Raw genomic sequence first — 20,454 nt, 5'->3', positions numbered from 1 at the left:
AGGATATTAGCCTAACTAAGACACATCAGCTCGCTCCCTTCAGGGCTCCCGCTTGCGCCCACTTCCTGTGCTGTAGGGGGCAGAGATATAACAGACAGTGGTCTCTTCTCAACCTCTCCTTTCTACTGTTTAGGAAACGTWTCTGCTCAGGAGGAACAACCATTGCTTAGCTAGACTATGCTTACTGGGTAAGTATTGGTACAAACCAGACAAACTGTGTGTAAATATGCAATGCGGCATCATAATGACTGCATTTTAGGCAACTTACATCAGTCTATAATAATCACATTAGACACAAACATAGTGAGGCACTCAAAAATGTCATATATWTTTTTTTATGTTTCTTTGCAGTTTTGTTGTTTATTGTACACTGAACCAAAATATTAATTCAACATGTAAAGTGTTGGTATAATATTAATTGCTGCTATACAGTAATAAAATAAAATACATAAAGAACAAAAATGTGAATGCAACATGTAAAGTGTTCGTCCCACGTTTCATGAGCTGAAATATAAGATCCCTGAAATTTTTTATACGCACAAAAAGTTTCTTTCTCTCAAATTTTGTGCACACGTTTGTTTACATGTTAGGGAGCATTTCTCCTTTGTCAAGATAATCCATCCACCTGATAGGTGTGGCATATCAAGAAGTTGATTAAACAGCGTGATCATTCCACAGATGCACCTTGTGCTGGGGACGATAAAAGACCACAAGGTCACACATTTCTCAAGTTTTGAGGGAGCGTGCAATTGTCATGCAGACTGCAGGAATGTCCACCAGAGCTGTTGCCAGATAATTGAATGTTAATTTCTCTACCATAAGCCTCCTCCAACGTCGTTGTAGAGAATTTGGTAGTACGTCCAACCGGCCTCACAACCGCAGACCACATATATGGCATTGTGTGGGCGAGCGGTTTGCTGATGTCAACGTCGTGAACAGAGTGCCCTATAGTGGCGGTGGGGTTATGTTATGGGCAGGCATATGCTACGGACAACGATCACAATTGCATTTTACAGATGGCAATTGGAACGCACAGAAATGTCCTGACGAGATCTTGAGGTCCATTGTGAGGCCCATTTTGTTTCAGTTATGTGTGACCAATAGATATATTTGTATTCCCAGTCATGTGAAATCCATAGATTAGGGCCTAATGCATTTATTTCAATTGACTGATTTCCTCATATTAACTGTAACTCAGTAAAATTCGTTGAAATTGTTGCATATTGCATTTATATTTTTGTTCAGTATAGATCAATAAAAAATTGTAACAATAGATCAGTTGAATGATAATGGGAATTGCATATTACACAGCCATCACTCTACACATTTTGTCCCACAACGTTTGTCACAACTAAGCAACAACTCGGTGGTGAAATAAAAGGGAAAATGTATCCTAGCGTTGGGGGAACCTATGAGCACACATTCAGAAGGTCACGGGTGCACTCCCAACACCACCACCACCACTGAACAAACCATCCGCTCCAACCTCACCGCTGCAGTGCAAATCTCCTCTGAAATGTAAAACATTTCATTTGTCAACCTGTTTCTATCATATCCTCAATCACTGTCCTGTTGGTGGCAGGTGCCATGGGCCAGGAGGGGGGGGGCAGAACGGGGTCAGAGGGGGGGGACGTGTGGCTTGGCCAAGCAGCATCTCTGAGATGGGAAGAGGGGTGCTCTGATTAAGCCCTCATGCTGGCCGGAATTGTCCCGGACAGCCTAGAAATCAGATTATTAACTCTGATACCAGACACTCTGTCTCCTGGTCAGGATTAGCATGAATTCTTTTATATGGATCGATAAGCAATCTTTTCCCTTCTTCACAATCTCCCCTTAGCTTCATTAATCTGTGTGTTATGTTTATGTCAAGGAATTAAGACATCCTAAGATTACCTCACCTCCTCCTTTCAGGACGTTGAACGGTAGCATCTCATAGAGATTTATTAAATCAAGCACTGACTCTGCTTACCTCAAAGAAAATGGCCTCCTGTCTTGTGTCCATGGCTCTCAGGCCTTTTTACACATGCCCAGAGAAGAGATCACTTCTCCAAAGGAAACCTATTGAGTACTGAGGCCTTGACTACACTCTTAGAAAAAAAAAGGTGCTATCTAGAACCTAAAAGGGTTCTCTTGTGGGGGATTTGGGGATAGGATAACCCTTTAAAAAACCTTTTTTGGTTCCAGGTTGAACCCTGTTGTGTTCCATGGAGAACCCTTTCCCCAGAGGGTTCTACGTGGAACCCAAAAGAGTTCTACCTGGAACTAAAAAAGGTTCTACCTAGAACCAAAAAGGGTTATCCTATGGGGACAGCTGAAACCCCCTTTTGGAACCCTTAGAACACCTTAGAAAAAAGGTCATACACCTTAGAACCTGTATAGATGATAGGAAAAATACAATAAGTCATTTTGCCTGATTACTAGGCTTCTGGCCTTACAGAAGAGCGTGGCTTGATTGGTGTAAATATTTCTTCATAATATGGTGGGCCCTTTCAATAAATGGCCAGGTAAATTACTTTTCACCATCAAGTATCGACTTGATCATTCATTACATAGACTAWATACACATATATAAAACCTCTGACTGATACACAGTCCAGACCCGAATGACAATCATCTCTGACGTAATCCTTCTGAAAACACAAARCACAAACGATGTCAATATAAACACAAGAAAAGCAAATAATTATTTCAACCTTGGTCATATACTGTATAAGCAATTCCATAGGAATCTTAATTTGATGCTCCTTAGACCATAGGAATAGAGTTCACATACTAAGCAATAAATTAGATAGATCAAGAAAACATTTTTGAGAAATGTCAAATATCAGCCAAAGAGCTTGTAACAACACAGCCTTACGGAGACAAGTCCGTGGGCCAATGACGTCATTTAGCCTAGACAGTGTCTTTCAAGGAAAATACTTCCATCCAGGAAAAGATGCAACCTTATTAATTACAGAGGTACTACTCCCACCTTGTACTGCGTTATTGATCTACTTATCTAAGTAGCTAGCGAGTAGCAACACAGGGTTACCGTAAATTATTATTCTAAGAGAAAATGACTGGTTATCAACATGAGACTGGGTGGACGCTCAAAATGCTAACCTTTTTATTTTTTGTTAATTCAATCTAGATCCCACTATCGAATGCATAAGTGTCTTATTCTGCATCCAGACACGCCTGTGAGATCAGCAAGCTCTCATTTCTTCACTTACTTTCCAAAGTGGCAAAAATAAATAAATAAACACATTAAAAAGTTCACGTGTGTGTGTGTTGGATCCGCTGAAACTCAAGTCATGGAGAAAGGGGGGGATGGAGGAGAGAGAATTGAGAAGAGAGTGTTTGGCCATAGTCTACTCAGTGGCTGTATAATTATGACCAATATAGAGCATAATTAATCAACCCCTGCATCATTAGGAAACACGAGTCCGGACATGTCGTTAGAGTGCTTTTAGTCCCCCTTACTGCCCTCTCCATTCCCCGCAGTGTCTATAATGCTTTARCATCTCACTACTACTGATCTCCTATTGGTCATTTACTGAAAATGAACTCTCATGCTGGGCATGATTCTTCCGAAATATTGCCTAATTCGCCTTCATGACCGATTCCTGATTCATTTAATGAACGCTTGAATGGGAAAGTTAGGATTCGAAAATGACTGTGAAGTTTGAGAGTGATAAGGTATTTCTTACGAAGTTAACAGAAGCCATTTTACGACTTACTGAACTGCGTCACTCGGAGGCCGGGGTGCGTTCCGGTTCAAAACCGTAAACACGTTGATGTTGAATTCTTTGATGTATCTTTTGATTTATCGGGCATTGCAACTTGACCGTTAACGTTTGATGAATATAATGCAATACTCCACTATTCTACTTCTATATTACAGATATCACATTTATCGCTGCATGTTTGAATGAGTCCTTATGGATGATATACATGTACTGTAGCTGCTGTGCGTAGGATAGGCCTATTTTCAGAAGAGCACAGTTTGAGTCTATGACTTAAGACCGGAGTGTGTCTATCAGTCAGTAAGTGGATACAATTGGCTGAGAGGTTGTGGTTTCGCTAGAGAGCCCTTTTAAGTCAGCCTACTCAAAAGTATTGGACTTGGGGTCAGGTTCAAATTAATTAAAGGGCTATAATTGAAAGTGCTCACTAATGACTGCAATCTTACCCACCCAATATTTAATATTTCATCATTAAACAGTAAAATGACCCGATATGATCCTAATACAGACCCATTTATGCAGCATTGATCAAAGTGACCTTTTTCAGGCTGAGGGAAAGGAAGGAAATTAATCCAGCACCTCCTCCCTTTTTGCCCAACACTCGCTTTTCCTCTCCTCTGCCTCTCCTCTACGTACTACAGCAGCTGCCATGGCTATGCATGTAGAAGCAACGGATAGCCTATACACACATATGCCAATCAAAGCCTTCCCTTGTAAAATCACAACTGACCCCAACGACAAGCAATCTCTGCATGGCTGCATATATCTAATGCTTTTGTTCGCCGCAATGTATTCCTCTCTGTGTTTGTTTGTTTTTGCCTCGCACCTCTTGCCCCCTCCCTCTCCATCTCCTGCAAAGACACATAGCCATGTCATTACCCAGAAGCCTCGACAGGTGACGAAAAATGGCAAAGACTTCTCTGCCCATCACTCTGAGTCGAGAGACCAGAGCAGGACCAGGAGGAGCCATCATACTGGCTAATTCCCTCAGTTTGGCCCGGGGAGCACGGAGGAGAGGGAAGAAGAAGTGAAACGAGAAAAGTTAAATCGGTACAATGCCTAAACACATTTCAGAGTAGGATCTGTCTTGATTTGGCATACAGCTTGACACTCCCAATTTTCTGTCGGACTGGTAACTGCTGAAGTCCTTCTCCGTTGTCAACTCACCATGAAACAAGCTCAATGTATTTCTGAAGTTGCCAAGTTTGGCTGAGATTTATAGCTGAGAGTCAAGACCCACACTGATTTGATTGCGATTTGGACATCACCTGCTTAGCAAAATGTTATTCAACTGAACAATATGGCATCTTCGATAGGATACCATACTGGGACTTGTAGTACATATTGGACAGGACATTTTGCACATGAAGGCTAAGGTTGAATAATCCTGGGATTTCATCTGAAATTAAAAGTTGATACATGATATAGGCCTACCGCTAGACATTGTGAATGATTTTCTCTGTAATCGCAATTTAAAAAACAAGCACTGTAAACATGCATTTTATCCGCATTTAGATAATCTTACACATCATTTAATCTCTTAGATCTACATGTTTGGAAGCCTGCTCATGAATTATAGTCTGTTAAAGCTGGACGGGTGATCCCAAGGCTTTAGTAGAAAGGGAAAGATTGATTTTATTCTTTATGAGTAGCCTGAGGAACGATATCTGTTAATCCACTAAGCACATCTTAATCAACATCACTGTGTTATATTGCTGCCTGTGGTCTGCGCCGAACAAAATAGAACATCATGGAAATAATCTTTGTAAAACCCTCTGCCCCAAGCAGATTCATTATTGTAATGTTTATAAGTCATAAATGTATCTTTTTAATTATGAATGCACAACCCCCTAAAATGAAATTGAAATGAAATGTCTGATTTACAGGCACTGTTTTAATTAATGAACTCCATTGGTGTTGGTGCTGCAGATATCAATAGCACACGGAGGGAGAGAGTGTAGTAAGCCTAACTGCATGGTATTGCATTAGCTAAGTAAGTCTGGCACAGTTTCAGAAAAACAGGGCCGTAAAGTAAGTTTAAAAGATATGAAGCCCATACGATAATGTACTTCTAAAGTTGATCATGTCAATTAGCCAATAGTTACACTTTATGAGCAACCTACTCTGAAACATAACGGTCGATTTGTCTTTTATGCTATTTGCAGTCAAATAAGTGATCTTCCGACTGATAAGAACACTGTAATAGTTAGAAGTCTACGTCTTCACGACATCTTCACATTACCAAGATGCTGATGAATGCCTTACGCAGTACGTTTCAGATTGATAAAGTGATCTGTTTCTAGGCAATGTCCGTTTCTGGTATTTTTACTCTGAACTAGTCTCTCGGCTGGATACTGCAGTTATACACACATTTTCAAGGTGAGCAACTTGACAGGGAGAAAGCAAAATGCCGAAATGCCACATGGCTTATATGGCGCTCATGACAGCTCTCCAGAAATCAAGCGTGGCACTCTCATATGAGTGAAAATAATGGAATCCTATATGCCTTGGAGCATGTCAGCATCTGGAAGTAGCTGCAAATGCAAAGTGACACCTGGCCGTGGCAGAGGCGAGTGTTGAATTGGGAATCAAGGAACCACGAGGCCCTCCCTGCAACTGTCCCAAAACCAGAGCTGAGGGGGGTTCTTGTATAATCAGACCTACCCAACCCCCAACTCATCTCCTGATCTATTTGTTTACCTGTCTATTCGAAGGAGCCCTGGTCCTTAAGCATTATGATTATCTACTTAGTGTTGTCAGAGGGGATGACAGACACTGACAACTCTATCTGAGCCTGGAAAGTAAATGAATATCCTTATGTGATCTGTCATCATGTCAAAAATACATTTACATACTTTTCAGCAAAACATTTACATACTTCTCAGGAAGACTCAGCAATATGTCATCATCGTACACGGTGGGGGGCATTTCCTGATTACTGACATCAGCAGCAACGGAATGTGAACTCTGCTCACATTAGAAAGAGCCAATGACAGTGTATGAGTCTAGGCAGATTTATGTTGTTGTTGTTTCTGTGAGCAGGAAGTCACCCCGCTGTGTTTGATCATATCATATGGCTGAGTCTACCTTTAAGATTAAAGGGCATGGTCAAGTGAGGGTAACATAAGCCCCGTGGGACTTCCTGGGCCTTAAAGGGTAGAAACCGGGCAAGAAACTGACGTTAAGAAAATAGAAAACATGAACTGGAACCACTTACGACAGAGGATGTCCTTTTCTTTCTCTATCACCGGTTTCCTTCCACTCTAACACATGTTTAAAAAAAACACCCAATCGCCCCCCCAGACATAGCCGGCCCCACCCTTTCCTCTTCACAGGACTTAACCATTATCCCCATTCCCACCTCCCCTCCCTTCCCATCCTAATCAAAGATACAGAGATGAAAAGGTTTTATTAATAAAAGTTCCCCCTTCAGGAAGATGGGAACTAAATGATTACTCAGAATGTGCCCAATTTCACTCCCAGAACCCCCTCGCAGACTGGGCATCTGGGCTGGGCGGGGCCTGCAGGAACCTCAGACATCTGGAAGCTGTTTCACTCTCTGTGCCGATTAAAAAGAAGGTCCACGCACAGATACCACCCGCAGTCACTGTGTGTCTGTGTGGGGTTTTGCCTGCAGTACCTCCCTTCGCTCTTCACTATCATTTTCAACGTAGGTTTGACATTAATCAAATCTAGATAAGGGCATATGGTATGGAGAAGTCATTATAGATGTATACATATCTAGACACACACATGCATACTACATACTGTAAAACACATAAATGTTCAGCCTGCTTTTTCGTCACAATTGTAGTGTCTCTCTCCTCTATGTCTCTCTCCTGAGCTTTCAGTTTGTCTTTGGTTGCTGTGGCAATGGTATGTCACATTAGTCTGTGATTATCTGTATGAGGGGCTACATTCTGTTTCCTCCAACTTGAGTAATTGCATTTTTTGTCTCCCTTCTTTTAATCAAACTCACAAACAATAAGCGGGAGGCGCTGACAGAAAGTCAATGCGATGTGGACAGGCGTAAAGTCCGAACGGGAGGCTCGACACGGCACCTTCTATGCTCCCGATGACGAGGGCCACCTGGCTTCATCACATGGCCGCCAGCAGGCTAAACAAAAAGCCTCAAAGCAATCGGCCAATGAAAGCTAAAGGGAAATCCTGCCCGTCGCCACAGACAGACAGCCGCCGCACCGCACCACTCTGGCTCCTTAACAAAAGACTGATGTTATCTAATAAACGAGGTTACTTCCATCTCAGCCACCCAAACACCACAAACTATGGAGAGGGTCTGGCTTAGTGAGTGCTGGAGAGAATGGGTGTGTGAGGTGAGGGATGAGAGTTATGCACTCTTTACTAGCATGAATAGCATCTTCACTGTGTCATTGAGAATTTTGCAACATCTATGGATTGCCTGTGAACGAATGCTTAGACGGTCTGAACTGAACTGGTTGATCTTGCCTGGGTTTTCCTCCTCCACACGCGACTGAAAATACGAGATTTGTCATGGAGGCGTGCTTTCATTTGGGTTTTACTTGTGTGTGTCTTCACACTTGGGAAGCGTTTGTATATTCACTTTTGCAAAACAGTTATAGTCACTCACCCATCTAGATAACTTGAAAATAGTCGAACAAGCTTTGCTAGGGTGAGTAAAATGGTCAGGGTGAGGTGTTTTCRCGTTTGGTTCTGGAAGTAGCTAGGAAGCTAGCCAACTTTAGCCAATTAGATTCAGCACAATTAGTGTGCAACCTAGGTCGTTGTTGAATATCAATATGGGGCTAGTTAGGGACCATCAATAAATTACACAATGATGTTGCACGTCTTTTAGTTTTCTTTAACGCTTTCAATATTTCATATGAATTTTGACAATTTACAGTTGATTTGAGATTTTTAAATAGTTGACATTTTACATGGAGTAAATTATTGACGGTGTCCTATTAACTAGCCCCATAGAGATATCCAACATAGACCTAACGTTTAGTGTGTGTTCACAGAGAGAATTTACAAACACCTAAGTGTTAGTAGGCAATACTTGAAACCAAACCCAACCCTCAAATATGCCAAAGAAGGCGGAGACGTCATCAATTCCCTAAATCTCCGACATGCTTGTTTTGAAAAATACTAACTATATGACCAAAGTTATGTTATTTATACTTTTTCGTAAATTTTGGGCCTAGAATATATGTAATGACTACTACCAACGCCACATAGGCCATTTTCAATCAGAAAGTTWGTTTTTTAAATTGTATTCTGGTAATATCTAGCTAACACAGAGAATATGCTAACTCAAGCTAATTGTTTTGATAGTTTGATAATAGAAAATGTAAAACATGCCGCTTCAACTGAAGTGGATCACTTAAATTGTGTTAGAAGTTCAGAAATAGGAGGTTTTATGGAAATGAGAAGTTTAAGCGGGATCGAGACCTCATGCTGCCATCTGCTAACATATGCATGTCACTGGCCGTGTTGAAATGTCTGCTAATTCCCCCCATTTTTTAAATTCCATTTTATTTGTGCTCATTGATTTTGTGAGAGGATGGGGATAGCAAACCATCAGAGCTTCAGGAATAAAATGCTGGCACTGACCTGTGCATAGATAATTCACCATGAAAGACAATCAATAAATAACAAACACTCCCTAATCAGCCAAGGAGCTGACAGAATGACATTCCATTATCCCCATCTGGCCCAGTGCAGTCAGAAAAACCAAACTCAAAGGGCAAGGCTTCCCCTCTGCACACTGCCAAAGCCTGTCCTGCTGCCCTGATCTCTCACACACACACACACACACACCACACACACACACACCACACACACACACACACACACACACACACACACACACACACACACACACACACACACACACACACACACACACACACACACACACACAACACACACACACACACACACACACAAAGAGACACACACATACATGCATGCACACAAGCAAACATGTACACACACTCATACACGCAGACACACACTTACACACGCACAGGCACAGGCACAAACGCATACATGCATGCAAACACACGCACGCACGCACATGCACACACAAACACAGACAGGCACACTGATTAGGCATGCACTTGTTATAATGTTCACGACCTCATGTGAAAGGAAGTGCCCAATGTTCCAACACACCTTTACACAACATCCAAGATCCCTCTTCAGCCTCACACACGAACACATGTAGTAAGAGTTTGCATCACACAGAGCATCATGATGTCATTCACACAGCTAGGGTATGAGAACATCTCTGACATATACATGAGTAAAAAATGAATGCATGCATACACCTTACCTCTTCAGTAACGGCAATCCATCACTTCACAACAATGACAGATAGGGGGAAATGGTCTGTACTTCCAGATGTAACCTGCACAGTGGTCTGACATTTACAGAAATCAATACCACAGGTATTTTTCTCTGGAACAAAATTAATAACTGAAAATCAGAATGCATGAAAAAGCCATGTGATCGACCTCTACACCGGATCTTCGCAGCTCGCTAGTTGCTACCGAATGGCTATTGTGGCTAATGCCCTTGCCCAGAAGCATACACCAGCTAGCCTCGAGCTAGCCTCGAGCTAGGCCCATTTCCCAGCTAGCAAACAAAGTACACCAATTACAATACTTCTCTTGCCAATTGGCCTGACCCTTTGTCGACACGGAGCCCCGCCGATCCATCACGACTGGTCTGCTGGTCTGCTGACGTAATTCGGCCTCTGCGTCGTGGATGTTGTTGTTGATCCATCTGCTAGCCAAGGCCTGCTAACTTCCTGAACGCCGTGTCTCCCGCTAGCCTTGCGTAGTAATCGACTACCGAACGGCTTCCTGTTTCATCTTTGCTGCTCATTGGACCCTATGATCACTCGGCTACACAGCTGATGCCTGCTGGACTGTTCATTTAACACGGTACTTCATTTAGTTTATCTGTCGMCCCCAGCCTCGAACTCAGGCCCTGTGTGCAGCTAACTGACCCTCTCTGCCCATTCATCGCCATTTACCCGTTGTTGTTGTCCTAGCTGTTTACCCATTTACCCGTTGTTGTCTTAGCTCTCCCAATCAACACCTGTGATTGCTTTATGCCTTTCTCTAACGTCAATATTTACATTTACATTTAAGTCATTTAGCAGACGCTCTTATCCAGAGCGACTTACAAATTGGTGCATTCACCTTATGATATCCAGTGGAACAACCACTTTACAATAGTGCATCTAACTCTTTTAAGGGGGGGGGACCGAGAGAGATCTTCTTCTCTCTGCTCTCCTCGTACATATCTGATTCATGCGCTGCGGTGGTATGGCATGGTCGAAGCACGTATAGGTTATATTCCATAGTGCTCACATAAAGCCTTCCTTGGGGTAAAAATGTCACATCTGACCCACGCAAGCAAATCTCTGCATGGCTGGCATATATCTAATGCTTTTTTGTCGCCGCAATGTATTCCTCTCTGTGTTTGTTGTGTTTTTTTGCCGTTCGCCCCTCTTGCCCTCTCCCTCCTCCGTCTCCTGCCAGACACATAGCTGTTTCTGCCGCAAGCCGTGACAGGTGAGACGCAAAACTGGCAAAGACTTCTTCTCATGCCCTATTCTGAGTCGAGAGCCCGCGGTAGGATGAGCTACATTAATGGCTATTCCCTCAGCTGCCCGGAGAGCCGAGGAGAGGGAAAAGAGTCAGAAGATACGAGTAGAAAAGTTAATACGTACAATGCTTAAGCACAGATTTCGGAGTAGGATCTCGTCTTGATTGGGTGCTACAGCTTGACACTGTTCCACACATTTTCTGTCGGACGCTAATTGCTCAAGTCTTTTATCCGTTGTCAACTCACCATGAAACAAGTTCAATGTCTTTCTAAGGGTTGAAGTTTGGCTGAGATTTATAGCTGAGAGTCAAGACCCACACTGATTTGCTTGCGATTTGGACATCACTGCTTAGCAAAAATGTTATTTCACTGAACAATATGGCATTCGATAGGATACATACTGGGACTTGTGATAATTTGGACAGGACATTTTGCACTATTGAAGGCTAAGGTTGAATAATCCTGGGCATTTCTGCTGAAATTAAAAGTTGATACATGATATAGGGCCTAGCCGCTAGACATTGTGAATGATTTTCTCTTGTAATCGCATTTAAAAAACAAGCACTGTACATGCATTTTATCCGCATTTAGATAATCTTACAGCATCATTTGTAATCTTTTAGATCTACATGTTTGGAAGCCTGCTCATGATTTATAGTCTGTTAAAGCTGGCGGGTGATCCCAAGGCCTTATGTAGAAAGGGAAAGATTGATTTTATTCTTAATGAAGTAGCTCTGAGGAACGATATCTGTTAATCCCACTAAGCACATCTTAATCAACATCATGTGTTTATATGCTGCCTGGTGGTCTGGCCGAACAAAATAGAACATATGGAAATAATCTTTGTAAAACCTCTGCCAAGGCAAGTTGCATTATTGGTAATGTTTATAAAGTCATAAATGTATCTTTTAATTTGATGCACAACCTAAATGAAGATTGAAATGAAATGTCTGATTTACAGACTGTTTTAATTAATGACTCCATCTGGTGTTGGTGCTGCAGATATCAATAGCACACGGAGGAGAGAGTGTAGTAAGCCAACTGCATGGTATTGATTAGGCTAGTAGTCTGGCACAGTTCAGAATAAACAGGGCCGTAAAGTAAGTTTAAAGATAGTGAAGCCATAGCGATATGTACTGTCTAAAAGTTGAATCATGTCATTTAGCCAAGTAGTTACATTTATGAGAACTAGCTCTGAACATAGACGGTCGATTTGTCTTTTATGCTATTTGCAGTCAATAAAGTGATCTTCCCGACTGATAGAACACTGTAATAGTTAAGAGAAGTCTACTGTCTTCACGACATCTTCACATTACGAAGATGCTGGATGAATGCCTTACGCAGTACGTTTCAGATTGATAAAGTGATCTGTTTCTAGGCATATGTTCCGTTTCTGGTTATTTTTACTGAATAGTCTCTCGCTGCTATGCAGTTATAAACTTTTCAAGTGAGCAACTTGACAGGGAGAAAGCAAAATCGCCGAAATGCCAGCATGGCTTATATGGCGCTCAATGACGCTCTCCAGAAATAAGCGTGGCATCTCATATGAGTGAAAAATAAGTGGAATCCTATTATGCTTGGAGCATGTCAGCATCTGGAAGTAGCTGCAATGCAAAGTGACACCTGGCCGTGGAGAGGCGAGTGTTGAATTGGGAATCAAGGAACCACGAGCCTCCCTGCAACTGTCCCAAAACCAGAGCTGAGGGGGGTCTTGTATAATCAGACCTACCCAACCCCAACTCATCTCCTGATCTATTTGTTTACCTGTCTATTCGAAGGAGCCTGGTCCTTAAGCATTATGATTATCTCTACTAGTGTTGTCAGAGGGGATGACAGACACTGACACTCTATCTGAGCCTGGAAGTAAATGAATTCCTTATGTGATCTGTCATCATGTCAAAATACATTTACATCTTTTCAGCAAAACATTTACATACTTCTCAGGAAGACTCAGCAATATGTCATCATCGTACACGGTGGGGGCATTTCCTGATTACTGACATCAGCAGCAACGGAATGTGAACTCTGCTCACATTAGAAGAGCCATGACAGTGTATGAGTCTAGGCAGATTTATGTTGTTGTTGTTTCTGTGAGCAGGAAGTCACCCGCTGTGTTTGATCATATCATATGGCTGAGTCTACCTTTAAGATTAAGGGCATGGTCAAGTGAGGTAACATAAGCCCCGTGGGACTTCCTGGGCCTTAAGGGTAGAAACCGGCGAAGAACTGACGTTAAGAAAATAGAAAACATGAACTGGAACCACTTAGGACAGAGGATGTCCTTTTCTTTCTCTATCACCGGTTTCCTTCCACTCTAACACATTGTTTAAAAAAAACACCAATCGCCCCCCAGACATAGCCGGCCCACCCTTTCCTTTCACAGGACTTAACTCTTATCCCCATTCCTCCCCCTCCCTTCCATCTAATCAAAGATACAGAGATGAAAAGGTTTTATTAATAAAAGTTCCCCTTCAGGAAGATGGGAACTAAATGATTACTCAGAATGTGCCCAATTTCCTCCCAGAACCCCCTCGCAGACTGGGCATCTGGGCTGGGCGGGGCCTGCAGGACCTCAGACATCTGGAAGCTGTTTCACTCTCTGTGCCGATTAAAAAGAAGGTCCACGCACAAGATACCACCCGCAGTCACTGTGTGTCGTGTGGGGTTTTGCTGCTGCAGTACTCCCTTCGCTCTTCACTATCATTTTCAACGTAGGTTTGACTTAATCAATCTAGATAAGGGCAATGGTATGCAGAAGTCATTATAGATGTATACATATCTAGACACACACATGCATACTACATACTGTTAAACACCATAAATGTTCAGCCTGCTTTTTCGTCACAATTGTAGTGTCTCTCTCCTCTATGTCTCTGCTCCTGAGCTTTCAGTTTGTCTTTGGTTGCTGTGGCAATGGTATGTCACATTAGTCTGTGATTATCTGTATGAGGGCTACATTCTGTTTCTCCAACTTGAGTAATTGCATTTTTTGTCTCCCTTCTTTTATCAAACTCACAAACAATAAGCGGGAGGCGCTGACAGAAGTCAATGCGATGTGGACAGGCGTAAAGTCCGAACGGGAGGCTCGACACGGCACCTTCTATGCTCCCGATGACGAGGGCCCCTGGCTTCATCACATGGCCGCAGCAGGCTAAACAAAAAGCCTCAAAGCAATCGGCAATGAAAGCTAAAGGGAAATCCTGCCCGTCGCCAAGACAGACAGCCGCCGCACCGACACTCTGGCTCCTTAAAAAGACTGATGTTATCTAATAAACGAGTGTACTTCCATCTCAGCCACCCAAACACCACAACTATGGAGAGGTCGTGGCTTAGTGAGTGCTGAGAGAATGGGTGTGTGAGGTGAGGGATGAGAGTTATGCACTCTTTACTAGCATGAATAGCATCTTCACTGTGTCATTGAGAATTTTGCAACATCTATGGATTGCCTGTGAACGAATGCTTAGACGGTCTGAACTGAACTGGTTGATCTTGCCTGGGTTTTCTCTCCTCACACGCGACTGAAAATACGAGATTTGTCATGGAGGCTGCTTTCATTTGGGTTTTACTTGTGTGTGTCTTCACACTTGGAAGCGTTTGTATATTCACTTTTGCAAAACAGTTATAGTCACTCACCATCTAGATAACTTGAAAATAGTCGAACAAGCTTTGCTAGGGTGAGTAAAATGGTCAGGGTGAGGTGTTCTCCGTTTGGTTCTGGAAGTAGCTAGGAAGCTAGCCAACTTTAGCCAATTAGATTCAGCACAATTAGTGTGCAACCTAGGTCGTTGTGTGAATATCAATATGGGGCTAGTTAGGGACATCAATAATTACACAATGATGTTGCACGTCTTTTAGTTTTCAAACGCTTTCAATATTTCATATGAATTTTGACATTTTACAGTTGATTTGAGATTTTTAATAGTTGACATTTTTACATGGAGTAATTATTGACGGTGTCCTATTAACTAGCCCCATAGAGATATCCAACATAGACCTAAGTTTAGTGTGTGTTCACAGAGAGAATTTACAAACACCTAAGTGTTAGTAGGCAATACTTGAAACCAAACCAACCCCAAATATGCCAAGAAGGCGGAGACGTCATCAATTCCTAAATCTCCGACATGCTTGTTTTGAAAATACTAACTATATGACCAAAGTTATGTTATTTTACTTTTTCGTAAATTTTGGGCCTAGAATATATGTAATGACTACTACCAACGCCACATAGGCCATTTTCAATCAGAAAGTTGTTTTTTTAAATTGTATTCTGGTAATATCTAGCTAACACAGAGAATATGCTAACTCAGGCTAATTGTTTTGATAGTTTGATAATAGAAAATGTAAAACATGCCGCTTCAACTGAAGTGGATCACTTAAATTGTGTTAGAAGTTCAGAAATAGGAGTTTTATGGAAATGAGAAGTTTAAGCGGGATCGAGACCTCATGCTGCCATCTGCTAACATATGCATGTCACTGGCGTGTTGAAATGTCTGCTATATCCTCCCCATTTTTTTAAATTCCATTTTATTTGTGCTCATTGATTTTGTGAGAGGATGGGGATAGCAGACCATCAGAGCTTCGGGAATAAAATGCTGCCATCGGACCTGTGCATAGATAATTACACATGAAAAACAATCATATAACAAACACTCCCTAATCAGCACAGGAGCTGAACAGAATGACATTCCATTATCCCATTGGCCCAGGCAGTCAGAACAACCAAACCTCAAAGGGCAAGGCTTCCCTTCTGCACACTGCCAAAGCCTGTCCTGCTCTGCACCTGATCTCTCAACACCCACACAACACACACACACAAACACCACACACACACACACACAACACACACACACACACACACACACACCACCACACACACACACACAACACACACACACACACACACAACACACAACACACACACACACACACACAACACAAAGAGACACCAAAGACCACACATACATGCATGCACACAAGCAAACATGTAACACCACTCATACACGCAGACACACACTTACACACGCACAGGCACAGGCACAACGCATACATGCATGCAAACACACGCACGCACGCACATGCACACCACAAACACAGACAGGCACACTGATTAGGCATGCACTTGTTATATGTTCACGACTCATGTGAAGGAAGTGCCCAATGTTCCAACCCTTTACACAACATCCAAGATCCCTCTTCAGCCTCACACACGAACACATGTAGTAGAGTTTGCATCACACAGAGCAATTGATGTCATTCACACAGCAGGGTATGAGACATCTCTGACATATACATGAGTAAAAAATGAATGCATGCATACACCTTACCTCTTCAGTAACGGCAATCCATCACTTCACAACAATGACAGATAGGGGAAATGGTCTGTACTTCCAGATGTAACCTGCACAGTGGTCTGCCATTTACAGAAATCATACACAGGTATTTTTCTCTGGAACAAAATTAATAACTGAAAATCAGAATGCATGAAAAAGCCATGTGATCGACCTCTTACACCGGATCTTCGCAGCTCGCTAGTTGCACCGAATGGCTATTGTGGCTAATGCCCTTGCCCGAGCATACACCAGCTAGCCTGAGCTAGCCTCGAGCTAGGCCCATTCAGCTAGCAACAAAGTAGCACCAATTACAATACTTCCTCTTGCCAATTGGCCTGACCCTTGTGTCGACACGGAGCCCGCCTCACAGACTGGTCTGCTGGTCTGCTGACTAATTGCGCCTCTGCGTCGTGGATGTTGTTGTTGATCCATCTGCTAGCCAAGGCCTGCTAACTTCCTGACCGCCTCGTGTCTAGTTTTTGTTCCCGCTAGCCTTGCGTAGTAATCGACTACCGAACGGCTTCCTGTTTCATCTTTGCTGCTCATGTGGACCCTATGATCACTCGGCTACACAGCTGATGCCTGCTGGACTGTTCATTTAACACGGTATTCTTTAGTTTATCTGTCGCCCCAGCCTCGAACTCAGGCCCTGTGTGCAGCTAACTGACCCTCTCTGCCCATTCATCGCCATTTACCCGTTGTTGTTGTCCTAGCTGTTTACCCATTTACCCGTTGTTGTCTTAGCTCTCCCAATCACACCTGTGATGCTGCTTTATGCCTTTCTCTAACGTCAATATTTACATTTACATTTAAGTCATTTAGCAGACGCTCTTATCCAGAGCGACTTACAAATTGGTGCATTCACCTTATGATATCCAGTGGACAAACCACTTTACAATAGTGCATCTAACTCTTTTAAGGGGGGGGGGTTAGAAGGATTACTTTATCCTATCCTAGGTATTCCTTAAAGAGTGTGGCGTTTCAGGTGTCTCCGGAAGGTGGTGATTGACTCCGCTGACCTGGCGTCGTGAGGGAGTTTGTTCCACCATTGGGGTGCCAGAGCAGCGAACAGGAATATCAAATCAAATCAAATCAAATTTTATTAGTCACATACACTAGGTTAGCAGAGTTTAATGCGAGTGTAGCGAAATGCTTGTGCTTCTAGTTCCGCAATGCAGTAATAACCAACAAGTAATCTAACCTAACAATCCACAACTACTACCTTACACACACCACAAGTGTAAAGGGATAAAGAATATGTACATAAAGATATATGAATGAGTGGTGGTACAGAAGGCATGGCAGATGCAGTAGATGGTATAGAGTACGGTATTACATATGAGATGAGTACTGTAGGGTATGTAAACATAAAGTGGCATAGTTTAAAGTGGCTGTGGTACATGTATTACATAAAGATGGCAAGAATGCAGTAGATGATATAGAGTACAGTATATACATATGAGATGGGTAATGTAGGGTATGTAACATTATATTAAGTGGCATTGTTTAAAGTGGCTAGTGGTACATTTTTACATAATTTCCATCAATTCCATTTTTAAAGTGGCTGGAGTTGAGTCAGTATGTTGGCTAAATGTTAGTGGTGGCTGTTTAACAGTCTGATGGCCTTGAGATAGAAGCTGTTTTCAGTCTCTCGGTCCCTGCTTTGTGCACCTGTATACTGACCTCGCCTTCTGGATGATAGCGGGGTGAACAGGCAGTGGCTTGGGTGGTTGTTGTCCTTGATGATCTTTATGGCCTTCTGTGACATCGGGTGTGTAGGTGTCCTGGAGGCAGGTAGTTTGCCCCTGGTGATGCGTTCTGCAGACCTCACTACCTCTGGAGAGCCTTACGGTTGTGGGCGGAGCAGTTGCCGTACCAGGCGGTGATCAAGCCCGACAGGATGCTCTCGATTGTGCATCTGTAGAAGTTTGTGAGTGCTTTTGGTGACAAGCCGAATTTCTTCAGCCTCCTGAGGTTGAAGAGGCGCTGCTGCGCCTTCTCACAACGCTGTCTGTGTGGGTGGACCAATTCAGTTTGTCCGTGATGTGTACACCGAGGAACTTAAAACTTTCCACCTTCTCCACTACTGACCCGTCGATGTGGATAGGGGGGTGCTCCCTCTGCTGTTTCCTGAAGTCCACAATCATCTCCTTTGTTTTGTTGACGTTGAGTGTGAGGTTATTTTCCTGACACCACACTCCGAGGGCCCTCACCTCCTCCTTAGGCCGTCTCGTCGTTGTTGGTAATCAAGCCTACCACTGTAGTGTCATCCGCAAACTTGATGATTGAGTTGGAGGCGTGCATGGCACGCAGTCGTGGGTAGGGATACAGGAGTCAGGGAGAGGGCTCAGAACGCACCCTTGTGGGGCCCATGTTGTGGAGGATCAGCGGGGTGGAGATGGTTGTTACTACCCTCACACCTGGGGGCGCGCCCGTCAGGAAGTCCAGGACCCAGTTGCACAGGGCGGGGTCGAGACCAGGGTCTCGAGCTTGATGACGAGTTTGGAGGGTACTATGGTGTTAAATGCTGAGCTGTAATCGATGAACAGCATTCTCACATGGGTATTCCTCTTGCCAGATGGGTTAGGAGCAGTGTGCAGTGTGGTTGCGATTGCGTCGTCTGTGGACCTATTGGGTCGGTAAGCAAATTGGAGTGGGTCTGGGTGTCCGGTAGGGTGGAGGTGATATGGTCCTTGACTAGTCCTCCAAAGCACTTCATGATGACGGAAGTGAGTGCTACGGGGCGGTAGTCGTTTAGTCAGTTACCTTAGCTTTCTTGGGAACAGGAACAATGGTGGCCCTCTTGAAGCATGTGGGAACAGCAGACTGGGATAAGGATTGATTGAATATGTCCGTAAACACACCAGCCAGCTGGTCTGCGCATGCTCTGAGGACGCGGCTGGGAATGCCGTCTGGGCCTGCAGCTTGCGAGGGTTAACACGTTTAAATGTTTTTACTCACTCGGCTGCAGTGAAGGAGAGCCCGCAGGTTTTGGTAGGGGGCCGTGTCATGGCACTGTATTGTCCTCAAAGCGGGCAAAAAAGTTGTTTAGCCTGTCTGGGAGCAAGACATCTGGTCCGCGACGGGGCTGGTTTTTTTTTGTAATCCGTGATTGACTGTAGACCTGCACATCACTCTTGTTCTGAGCTGTTGAATTGCGACTCGATTTTGTCTCTGTACTGGACTTAGCCTGTTTGTTGCCTTGCGGAGAGATAGCTACACTGTTTGTATTCGGTCATGTCTTCCGGTCACCTTGCCCTGGTTAAAAGCAGTGGTTCGCGCTTTCAGTTTCACGCGAATGCTGCCGTCAATCCACGGTTTCTGGTTTGGGAATGTTTTTATCGTTGCTGTGGGTACGACATCGTCAATGCACTTCCTAATGAACTCGCTCACCGGAATCAGCATTTCGTCAATATTGTTGTTGGACGCGATGCGGAACATATTCCAATCCGCGTGATCGAAGCAGTCTTGAAGCGTGGATTCAGATTGGTCGGACCAGCGTTGAACAGACCTGAGCGCGGGAGCTTGTTGTTTGAGTTTCTGTTTGTGGCTGGAATCAACAAAATGGAGTCGTGGTCAGCTTTTCCGAAAGGGGGGCGGGGGAGGGCCTTATATCGCGTCGCGGAATTAGTATAAAATGATCTAGGGTTTTTCCAGCCCTGGTAGCACAATCGATATGCTGATAGAATTTAGGGAGTTTTGTTTTTAGATTAGCCTTGTTAAAATCCCCAGCTACGATGAATGCAGCCTCAGGGTGTGTGGTTTCCAGTTTACAAAGAGTCAGATAAAGTTTTGTTCAG

The sequence above is a fragment of the Salvelinus sp. IW2-2015 genome, linkage group LG35 (genome assembly GCF_002910315.2).
Source record: "Salvelinus sp. IW2-2015 linkage group LG35, ASM291031v2, whole genome shotgun sequence".
In the NCBI taxonomy this organism is placed as follows: Eukaryota; Metazoa; Chordata; class Actinopteri; order Salmoniformes; family Salmonidae; genus Salvelinus; species Salvelinus sp. IW2-2015.
This window is presented reverse-complemented; position numbering follows the sequence as displayed.